Raw genomic sequence first — 12,794 nt, forward strand, 5'->3', positions numbered from 1 at the left:
CACCTTTTTAGTCTCACCGCAGGCAGGTTCCCATTCAAAATACTGACAAAGAATATTATAGCCCTGCCATTTCTAAAGACGTTCCAAGAGGGGAAACATGCGAGTGAGTATGCTGACTTCCCCTCGTAGAGAAGGCTTTATATCAAGTTTTTTCATTTCTTTTCATTTACTGTATTCTATAGATCTTACGTTAGCGTTGACGCTTTAAGATATTGAGTAAGTCACAATTTTGTAAGATTACAATTGTACAAATTTTTGTATTATATAGATGGGGAGGCTAGATATGGCATATGAGCTGTGTGTCAGAGGAAACAATGAGCTGTATATCAGATTGTTTCATGATGGTTAATATTATACGAATCTACTGACACGATAGTTCATCTATCTTCCCCTTCTATACCCAATCGTGATATACCCATGGCACATGACAAGGTCACAGGACAGGTCTTGCCTCCACTACTGTAGTATAGCTCACCTCAAATTTAATTACATGGCGCTCGATAGAAAATATCCTGAGTAAATCTTTAATCAGTCAGGCTGCCATACAGCATCTTAAGACCCCACTCTGAGGACGACATTATCTACAATGTGAAACAATAGTCACTTGACAAAGAGGAAAAACATTATTTGAAATGACATGGATGGAGTATGAAAGTCATTTTTTGACGCGTATTTATGCTATGACTTGTTGAATTAGTTACAAAGTTTTCACGATTACATACGAGGAAGATTATTAATGAATATATATATATATATATATATATATGCCATGGGCATTACTATTTGTAGTTTTTAAAAATAGTCCTACACGATTCCCTAAATTTGGCACCTACTATTATTCTAATTATTATTTTTTGTAGTAGGAATATACACTGTTACTATCTGTGGAATTTTCTCAGAATATTATTCCAAAACTCATTACTGAGTAGAAGTATGCAAAGTATATTGTTCTTAAGGAATTGATATTTACTCTCTCTTGCATAGATCTAATAGCAAAACATGCTGAATTTAATTTAGGGGTAATTTTTTTAACATGATTTTTCCAATTTAACATATTATCGATTTTTAAGCAGAGAAATTTGGTTGTTGTTTCTATTACGGACCTGTTGTTAATTATTGCGCTTGAAATTTGCGAGGTTGAATTTGGACAGGATTTAAATTGAACTATGTTAGTTTTGTTACAATTTAATACTAATTTATTGACTGAGAACCAATCACATATTTTGAGGAGAATTTCCTCTATTGAAGATTGGATTGTGTTGACATTATTGGCTGTGATTACTATACTTGTGTCATCTGCAAACAATATGGTATGGCCTACAACTTTTATAATAATAATAATAATAATAATAATAATAATAGTAATAATAATAATAATAATAATAATTTATTTTAGCTGGCAGAGTTAAGGCCATAAGGCCTTCCCTTCCACTAAACCAGCAAAAAGTATACATACATATGTATGAACTTACAAACTACAAAGAATACAACAATTTGATTTAGATAAAAGTGACGTGAATACAAGAGTTACTTATCAATTAAACCATAAAATACTATGAACTCTGAATTAAACAGTGAAATACCAATTGTGTAGCAGAATTAAACTAAAATACATAGAATGTTAATATGTTTCAAATAATGTTAGATAGTAGGAAGAGATTATTATGAGACAATTTTGAAAATACAGCGCTATCAGGATGCATGTCTAAAGAAAGAAGTTACCATCTAGTCAGTGACCATTTAAGTCAGTATAATTAGAGTGAATTGCTAAGAAGGTTATCCTTTAAGCTATTTTTTTTTAATGTTTATTGTCTTGCAGCCCCTAATACTTTGTGACAAGGAATTCCATTGTCGCGAAGTGGATACTGTAAAAAATGATGAATAACGAGATATTCTATGAAGAGGTACCAGTATACTTAACTTGTCACAGATAAGTGATCTGGTATTTACGTCGTGGTTAGAGTATAGATAAGAGAAACGAGACGAAAGGTAATTTGGCGTTGAGGTGTGCAGAATTCGAAAGAGTAAAGACAAAGAGTGTGAAGTTCTTTCTTTGAGTCGGAGCCAAGAAAGACTTGCGAAAGGACGGTGATATGACGTGATCATATCGTCGGATGTTGCACACGTATCTGACGCACATATTATGAACAGTATATTTGACTGACAGTCCAGAACTTAGGTCACTTAACAGAACGTCACAATAATCGAAGTGCCCTATTACTAAGGTTTGTACTAGGGTAAGTTTTAGTTGCTGGGGCAAGAAGTTTCTTAAGCGACTCAAATAGTGAATGAAGGAACAGATTTTTTTTATAGTTTCTTTAACTTTAAAATTCCAATTTTGATTATTATCGAAAAAGAAACCAAGATTTTTTACGACAGATGAATAAGGGATTAGTGTGTTATTAAGTGAACAATTAGAAGATTACTGTTATTAAGAGAGTTAACTAAATGTTTATGTCCAATAATGATAGCTTATTGGGGGGTGAAGGAAGAGAGAGAGTGAGTGTGAGTGTGAGTGTGAGTGTGAGTGTGCGTGAGTATGAGTGTGAGAACAAATGAGTACGTGGACGAAAGATCAAATAAGATTGAACAAATGTGTGTATATGTTTGTGAATGGAGAAGAAAATGAATATGCAAATTCAAAAAGAAATGAGTATATGAATGAACGAAAAAATGATTTTTCAGATGAATGAAACAATTTGTCCATCCATGAGTGAATAGATGAACAATTAAGTAAGTGAACGAACAAATAAATGTGTGGTTGAGTGAAGAAATCAGTGAGTGAACGAACTAATGAACAAGTGAATTAGTGGAAGAGTAAAAAAGGGACCAAGTTGATGACCACATGGTTTTGTGGATGGACGAACAAACAAATTATATTGTGGGCGAACAAGTGAATTTGTGTGTATGTGGATACTCTGTGCATGAAAACTGGGCCGAGTGGCTGCATGGATAAACAAGTGAATTAGAAACTGTATGGGTGGACAAATGAATGAGAGGATGCATGGGTGGACAATTAGGTACATGTGTGAATGCATGGGTCGAAAAGTGAATGAGTGACTGCATGGATAGACAAGTAACTGAGCGAATGGATGGGTGGAAAAGTGAATGAGTGAATGCATTGGTGGAAAAGTGATCAAGTTAATGCATGAGTGGAAAAGTGAATGAGTGAATGCATGGATAGACAAGTAAATGAATGACTGCATGGATAGACAAATAAAAGAGTGAATGCATGGATGGGCAAGTGATTGAGTGAATGCATGCATGGACACGTATATGAGTGAATGCATGGTTAGACAAGTCAATTAGGGTCTATTCATAGACATTTCGTAGCACGCGCTACGAGCGTACTAAGCTAGCCCCGGCTATCCACTGGTTACTAGTACAGAATTAAAATCATATCCTATCGCTAACACTGGTTTATGAATACGAAAAAGGCTGATCATCCACCGGAAGCCCGCGCTAAAAATGTCTATGATACGGCCCTTAGTGAATGAATGGATGAACAAGTGAATGAGTGAATTCATGGATAGAGAAGTAAATGAGTTATTACATGGGTGGAAAAGGTGAATGAGTGACTGCACGGATAGAGAAGTAAATGAGTGACTGCACGGATAGAGAAGTAAATGAGTGACTGCACGGATAGAGAAGTAAATGAGTTATTACATGGGTGGAAAAGGTGAATGAGTGACTGCACGGATAGAGAAGTAAATGAGTGACTGCACGGATAGAGAAGTAAATGAGTGAATGCATGGATGAACAAGTAAATTAGTGAATGCATGGATGGACAAGTGAATGAGTGAATGCATGGATGGACAAGTGAATGCATGGATAGACAATTAAATGAATGAATGCATGGATAAGTAAATAAGTGAATGAGTGAATGCAAGGATAGACAAGAGAATCAGTGAATGCATGGATGAACAAGTAAATGAGGGAATGCATGCATGGCCAAGTGAATGAGTGAATGCATGGATGGACAAGTCAGTGAGTGAATATATGAGTGGAAATGCGAATGAACGACTGCATGGATGGGCAAGTGAAAGAGTGAATGAATGGATAGCAAGTGAATGAGTGATTGCATGGACGTACAAGTGAATGAGTGAATCTATGGGTGGAAATGTGAATGTATGGATAGACAAGTAAACGAGTGAATGTATGGATAGATAAGTGAATGAGTGAATGTATGGATAGACAAGTGAATGTATGGATGGACAAGTGAATGAGTGAATGTATGGATGGACAAGTGAATGAGTGAATGCATGGATGGACAAGTGAATGTGTGTGAATGCATGGTTGGACAAGTGAATGAGTTAATACATGGATGGAGAAGTGAATGAGTGAATGGACAGTGATTTATTGGTTGCAAAGATGGAGAGGTGATCAATCAATTGATTGATTGATTGAAACAAACGGACAAGTGAATGAGTGAATTCTTGGGTGAACAAGTAAAGAAGTGAATGCATGGCTACACAGTGAATAAGTGACTGCATAGTTGGACAGTGATAAATTGAATACGAGAATGAAGAAGTGAATGCCTAATAGTTGATACAGCGTCGTTAAATAACTAATTAAAAATGAAAGTGAATAAGTGAATGATTGGAAGGACAAGTGAATTAGTGAATGCATGAACGGACAGTTGAATGAGTGACTGCATGGATGGACAAGTGAATGAGTGAATGTGTTGATGGAACTTTGAATGAATGAATGAATGAATGAATGAATGAATGAAATTTGAACACATGAATGAATAGGCAAATATAAAAATGAATGAATCAACGAAAGAATGAAGAAATATACGAGTGAGTGATAAGTGTGTGAATGAAAGAATTGGTGATTTAATGGATAAGCAGGCTGATGGTTGAACGAACAGATGATCGACTGAATTAGTTAATTAATGCAGTGAATAAATAAATGAACTAACAGTTTAACAAATGAATGACTTAGTAAGTGAATTCAATTAACGAAAAGTACACAAGTAAATTAATATGAAGATAAAATGAATGAATAATATATTCAAAGAGAGAATTAACGAGAGACCGTGTTAGTTTAAGAGTGCCTTATCTTGCAGCATTAATTTGATCTAATTCTTGATCTCTCCTAATGCATTTTGATTTGGTTCAGGTGATGTGAGCTTGAGGGGGCAAAGTTTCTTTCATTTTTTAACAGTTACTGGAACATATCCAAAAATTTAGCATACGCAATATTGTCAAAAAGGAAGCGATGCCAAGAATAATTTTCTCCAGTTTCTATATTTACATGCATTAGGATGGAGGTAAGTTGGCTCTGAGCAGGCAGTAGCCGCGCGAGTTGTGTGATGGGAGAGTGCAACAGAGCTCAGCCCTTCCGCACGTACAAAGTATGTCAAGAGATCCAGCTGGATAACACCCAGCCTCAAGGTAAACAATCAAATGTCACGAAATAATGAAATTAGCATTGCACCACTGTTTATGTAAAAATTATCCCATGAATAAATATTTAGGATGATGTGATGCGATAATTTAGTACACAGCCGGAAAATTCATATTCATTCCAGACTTGGTAAACAACTGTCCAGATCAAAGTTTTTAACATTTTTCCCCCATTTCGTATTAAATATAATATACAAATAAATATTAAAACATGGCCTTTTCCATTCACGCAAGAAGAACTTGAAACTTGACTTCGATTGACTATTCGCATTTCAAAATGTCAGTCACTTTTGGTTTCAATAAATCTTTATTATATTAACCCAACAAACCTAACAAAATCATGTATTGTTCTATACTTTGAATCGTAGTAGGTGTTCTAATCAATATTTAGATGCTTTGAGGTTATGTGTTTATTAACAACATCCTCAATGAACATGCGACAAACTGACACAGTGTTTACCAGTATAAAGATGTGAGTAGTACCGGTATTGAAATGAGTGTCAGTTTCTGTACTGCATTTTATTCTTGTTTAGGCTACGTGATTCAGGTTATATTGGAACAAATTATAAGTGGAGGCTTTCGTATAGAACAATAATATTTACGTAAGTTTCTCCATAGGCTACTGTATAAAAGGTTTTAATTTTTTCCTATGTACCGGTGCTTAAATAGTACTGAAAAAAAAAGTTGAAAGCATTAATATTAGAGTCGACTTCGCAATTTCCGTGGGCAATATATTATCAGGTAATAAGAAATATGTCAAATTAATAATATTGGTTTATGAAAATTAAATTCAAAAGAGCATAATCAAGAGAACACTTTCAGTCGCATAACATTATTTGTTACTTTGATTGAAAAAAAAAATAACAAGTAACATAATTAAACGTAAAATATAGAAAACTGCAATTTACATATATTATAATCCCATTTGTAATGGTATTCAGCATACGAATTAGTATTGAAAGAGGTATTCAGTATGTGAATTGTTATTACAATTAAAGTTATTTTGTAGAGGTTGTTGAGAGCCCTAAATAATCATTAGGACTCAACAGTAAGTTTTCGCACTATCTAGTAGGAGGATGTGTGGGAGGGATGGCACTTGGCTATCCATCGCATGGAATATATGCGGAACTATTTTGGTCGTATGCTCCACTCTGGTTATTTATATCTCTGCTGTTACTCCACTGGAGAAAAAAAGATGAAGCAACCAACCAGAATTGCAAAGGCAACAATAAAACTCGTGATGCATGCAATAATTTGGCACACTTGTATCTTTCACTTGTTAATGTTTCTTTAAATGGTTGGTGTCAATAATGATGAGAGTTAAGTTGAGGTGACATAGCAACTGTCGAACTAAATTTTTCAGTAACAGACTTTAGCAAGTTTTAAACATTTTAACTTTCAATTTCACTTTATTTATTTGAAGCTTACTCAACACATGCCATATTTTTATAAAGAAGCATTTTCTTTATCAAATATCAAGTTTTGTGATTTTAAGTTCCTTTCAGTTTTTATTAAATGTTTTCCTAATTTTTTTCTCTAACCTTAGGAATGGCGCTAAAATGTGTAAATATTGTTGATATGAAATGAAGAAGTATAAATAAATTAATGAATAAATATAGATAAATAAATAAATAATAAAAAAGTAACAAGCCAGTATTATTGTTGCTTGTGTAATTTACATACATGCTTTCTTGCGATTGCATTTCTTTTGGTATTCGTAACGATTTTCACCATGGGCACTACACGTTCATGCTACTATATGTAACAAAATGAGAAGCAAGAATTGAGAAATGCCATCTCTGTGACTCGTGGTGTTTTTATTTCTGTTGTTTTTAGCTTCACTTTAAGATTTCTGCGTACTTCCAAAATGTGTTTTTACTAGCATCTTATTTTCCATATGTTTTCAATGTTAATTCTGATTAATTATTTTTATTCAACAGTTAACTGATTCAGTTTTCAACTCGTCGCTTACAAATTAACTTGATATTACCCCATAGAGTTTTTATATCCCCTTAGTCTCCGATACACACACACGCACGCACACACAGATATATATTGTTGTCTATCATCTGATCTCTTCTGCCCAGAACTTTTCTCCCGTTCACCATTCCTTCCAGTGCATCCTTCAGTAGGCAGTTTCTTCGTAGCCAGTGAACCAGCTAATTCCTTTTTCTCTACCAGATCATTTTCAGGATTAATCATTCTTCGCCCACTCTTTCTGGCACAGTTTTATATTTCTTATCTTGTGGTGTGTCCATTTCACACGCTCCATTCTTCTCCATATCTACATTTAAAATGCTTCTAGTTTCTTCTCTTCACTCCGTCGTAATAAACTATATTGTACTGAATATCAGCACAAGAGATTCAGAATCTCGCCACATAAATATAGAAATACAATATTTGTAACGTATTGGATTGCCTCTTTGGAAAGTCGGTTTTATAAGTTGATTTCTACTGTCTTCAAGTATGGTCATTTGAGATCATCTTGGTTTTTCAGAGTTTGACACTGTTAAGAATTTCATTTATAAGGTAATGACCAGTGGCAGCTCATGGATTTTTTGGTTTGTAGGATGTAAGAATGTGTGTGTATGTAGGCATAGCGTGCATTAACGTAATTAGGTACGGTATTTTTCTGAGTATGTAACATAAGAAATGACATTACCATTTAAATAACACATTTAAAGTTACTGTTTGTATGTGGGGAGTCATGTGGGTCATGTCTATAAATTTAGTAGACGTAGGAAAACAATAAATCATTTCTGCAGTGCTCGGGAAAAGTGACATGTCAGTTTCCACAAACCTTTTTTGATAATTTATTGACAACTTACACTGGTTTATGTCGATTTGATTTTTTTCTGTATGAATTATTGTAATGGGAGGAATACTTACGTATTTTTTTCCAAGCGAGCAGATGTTCCGTAAGTTGTCAATAAATTATCAAAAAAGGGGTTTGTGGAAACTGACTTGTGTCACTTTTCCCAAGCACTGCAGATTTAATCACTGACATTCCTCCTAACTGCTTAATGTTTGATACATATATATATATATATATATATATATTTTTTTTTTAATTCTTGAACAGAATGTTATAACCAAATTTGTACTTAGAATTTTTAATGATTTATTATGTACATTTCAAGCAATTTCCAACATATATTAAAAATTAAATTTATTTCTAATCAGAAGTAGTAATTCGTTATAAAAATTAAGGAAGAAAAAAAATTACAAACAAATCAAATTACTTCCAAAGGCACTCTATAGCGAGTATGTTCTTCATTTCAACGAATTTCCCTCATAATACAATTTAATTAACAGAATTTTTCTGTTTCTCGTTTTTTAACCCTCCGCAAACTGACCTGAAATGCACACACTGTAAGCTAAGTGGGTTTGGTATACAAACTGGACCCCGCCAGCTTGCCGAGAGTTAAAGTGATAAAATTGGAAAAATTATGTAAGTTTTACTATAATTGAAAGTTGGTTATAGTGAGGCAAAGTTAAATGTCCTATGCCCTGTATTCAGAAAAAGACTTTTAAGTTGCCAACGCACGAACTATTGACAATTTTAATATTATTAGAAGAGTTTTGACAGTTGGTTTTGCTGGCTGGTGCAGAACTTTAAGAGTGATGATGCGCACTTTTGGCACTAACTCTGTGATGCGGAGAGGTCATGGGACACACTGATTTCCAGCTCGCACTACCGTTCTCACCCCCCTCTTACTCCTCTCGATCCATACCTTATAATGCCACAAGAGTATGATACAGTGATGTCTCCTATTGTCGCTTCCCAACACACAATCTGTTAATTTTGCAGAAAAGCGTCAAAGTTGTTAATATTTTCTTACACTTTTGCCAATTCTGTATTTAGTATTATAGTACAGTATTAGTATTACTTTTAAAATATTAATATAAAACGTAAACGTGTGTGTTTGTAAATAAAGCTGTAGGATGATTCTCGCATTCTACATGAAAGAATTGCCTCTTGGTAGCGACATCTGTAATGTGAAAATCGTACCTTCTTTGGGCAAGAATAATATATTAGCAGAAATTAATTTTAGCGCATAAATTTTGACTGGAGCTCTCTCATTCATAGACAAAGTTTTTTAACGTGACTATTACACTCTTACTACGTCATACTACTTTTGACCAATAAAACGGTACGAAAGGACGTATTTCAACCAATCATGGCTGCTTATCGCACAATTTTATCGCGTCCCTAGCATTTGTTTCTTTGTTTGCCAACATTTCGAACTGCGCTGGTCTGGACGTGAAATATATATATATATATATATATATATATATATATATATATATATATATATATATATATAATTACAAACCACGCCAGTCGATGCACAGCAGTTTCAAATATGACTTGCATTGGCATTCAAGAACAAGAATTAATAAAAATCACTGATCATACCTATGCATCTTCTGAAATCCGATTTACAAATAAATGAAGAGCACCATTCGGAAATCCTGAATAAGTTGAATACACCATGTAGGCCTAAATCAACGAGTTCCACTTCTATTACGCACACGTCCAATATAACATCAATTGAACCACCAACCACATTCAAATTTGAAAATTGTACATTCAGTAATTATTCCTTTTAAAATTATTCATTCGGAAATTCTGAATAAGTTGAATACTCCATGTAGGCCTAAATCAACGAGTTCCACTTCTATTACGCACACGTCCAATATAACATCAATTGAACCACCAACCACATTCAAATTTGAAAATTGTACATTCAATAATTATTTCTTTTTAAAATGATTCATATTTATTTTTTATGTCATCGTCGTTAATTAACACTTTTCTAACACTTGTGTATATTAGTTAGGTTATGTTATAGCTTCTGCTATATGATATTATGGATAGTCACGTATCAGAGATTGTTTAATATTAAGATTTATTGAAAATCATCTGTCAAGTGACGTTGATTACTGGGATTGGGATAATTGAAGTGGAATGTTGCATTTTAATAAAAATGAAACTGAATCAACAAAGCCTTCTTGACTAGTAACATTGCCATCGTGTATAATAGATCGAGAACTTCTCGACGAGAAGACATTGCTCACTACTGCCATCTAGCATGCATCTAGCGTAATATTTGTAATGTTGAGATGGTACAATAATACATTTGAAGACAGTTGTATTTTCGTAAGTCAATTAATATTTTATTGTATTGGAGTACTTCGTTACTTCTAATCTTTATATACTTTCTTCTAATCGTGTAATAGTCAATTAAATCCCACTCGAGTTTTGATTTTCTCTAGATAAATCAAAACGTCTAGTGAGATTACTGTTGATAAATATAGGGCATGGTATCCGTAGCTTTTCTTTCTTCCTAATGGAAGCCAAGCTAATGATTTCAGAATTATTGTTTCCACACGATATGTTGATGACAGTGATAATGACGGCATTGATGATGTTCACTATCTTCGTGATGATACCAACAATAGAGAAGAAAATAGGAAGTAATTTGTGAGACAGCAATGCTGGTCTTTTTGGAATGTTGTTGAAGACTAAAGAAAAGTATTAGAAACATTGAATAGGATAATTTGGGATTAATCTCTACGTACTACGTGACTGAAAATAATGTGGTATTGCTTGGTTAGTGCATGGGCATGTAATTGCTGTCATTCAATATTTAATTGAGTTATTTCTTAATATTATACAGTACACGAATCCACTTACATTACCGGTATACTTCGGAGAAGGAATGTGTATGGATATTGCACAGGGTGAATATAAATTGAACCGACAAACTGTGTTTACTGCTAGAAACCATTTTAAGTACTTTGAAGTAGTAAACCACGTGCCGGAAACACTTTTTTTCTTAGCAACAGGACGCGAAAGTGTCCAGGGAAGAATCCGATAATAAAATTACTTCCTGTAGGATGCATGCACTCTGTTTACTAAATCCTACCAAAACCTTAACAGTGCCTTTCGTGATACACGGATTGGGCGTGTTGATCCAGTATCCTGACCTGCAAGCTCACATGTTCTAAGCCTGTTGGATGGTTTTGTGTGGGGTCACATGAAGACTGAAGTTTATCGTACTCCATTTGCTTCAGTTGAAGATTTTGTGGGATGGGTCGTTACTGCAGTCTTTGAGTTAAGGGAAGTTCGAAATATGTTTTCCATGTCAGACAGACAATGATTGAGGTGTAGATCCTATATCGAATCAGGAGGATCACACTTTGCGCAAAATCTGCAGAAATTTATTTTTCTATTATGGTAACAATGGTTATATAAACTCTCTAGGACCAAAAATTAATCTTAAATTTATTTTTGTTGGCTGATTGTGCAATTATATCCGTTTTTATTTCTTTGTTTGTTTGTTTGTTTATTTATTTTGCATTTTGTATGTACATTTATGCACTTCTATAATATTAATTTGATTTTTTTCTTAACTAAATACGTCTTTTTAATAAAATAAAAGATAGGTAATAAAGCACAAATAGTTTTCAAATCAAAATAATTAACACCCTGTATCTTACGAACAATTGGTTTGTGACTATTTGTTTCCTATCTCTAATTATTGTTAGTTAGGTGTCCTATACGACTCCTGGAAGTTTGTTGGTTGAATTTAGGTTCATCCTGTATATACAGGGTGATTCACGAGGAAAGGTAAAAATTTAGGATGTGAATTCTGAAGTCATTCTGAGTCAAAAAGTTCATATGAATATAGGTCCGTTTTCGAACGGTTACGGAGATATGGCTCTTTGATTTCACAAAAACTTCTAAGATTCCATTTTACTAACTCGCATTTAGAGACAGATAAAGGACAAATTTAAAGTTTATATTCATGTATGTATGCATGCATACATACCTGATATTCTAGACGTCAGGGTCGATGTTTTCGCACATTTTCAAAGGTACCTCCTTCTGCTTCAATCCACTGTTGCGCTCGGGCGTGAATCGCGTTCATCGCGCGGGAGAGTTGCACATAACTGTTCTCTGCCGCATACAAAATACGGTCGATTAGCGCCTCTCTCGTATCCCCCCTTCCTTTGCTATGCCAAGTCTTTCATCCAACCCCATAGACAATAAGTACTCTTCGACGATATGGTACCCTTCTGTTCGGAAAGCGTCGTTCATATTCAGCGACGGCACGCAAGGAACTTCCATCACACAAACCATAAACATACACAATATCGGCATATTCTGTAGTCGAAAATTTATAAGGCATCGTCCACACCTGTGGAGTAACGGTTAGCACGTCTAGCCGCGAAACCAGGTGGCCCGGGTTCGATTCCCGGTCGGGACAAGTTACCCGGGTGAGGTTTTTTCCGGGGTTTTCCCTCAACCCAATATGAGCAAATGCTGGGTAACTTACGGTGTTGGACCCCGGACTCATTTCACCGGCATTATCA

The 12,794-nt window shown here is 34.5% G+C and overlaps 1 protein-coding gene across 2 annotated transcripts in view; it reads left to right on the top strand.

The window, feature by feature from the left end:
• The window catches only part of cher (filamin protein cher), a 1,020,924-nt gene that overhangs the window by 989,543 nt on the left and 18,587 nt on the right, over nucleotides 1–12,794 (top strand). The gene's annotated exons all lie outside the window — the stretch shown is intronic.

Source organism: Periplaneta americana, chromosome 10 (assembly GCF_040183065.1).
Source record: "Periplaneta americana isolate PAMFEO1 chromosome 10, P.americana_PAMFEO1_priV1, whole genome shotgun sequence".
NCBI lineage: Eukaryota > Metazoa > Arthropoda > Insecta > Blattodea > Blattidae > Periplaneta > Periplaneta americana.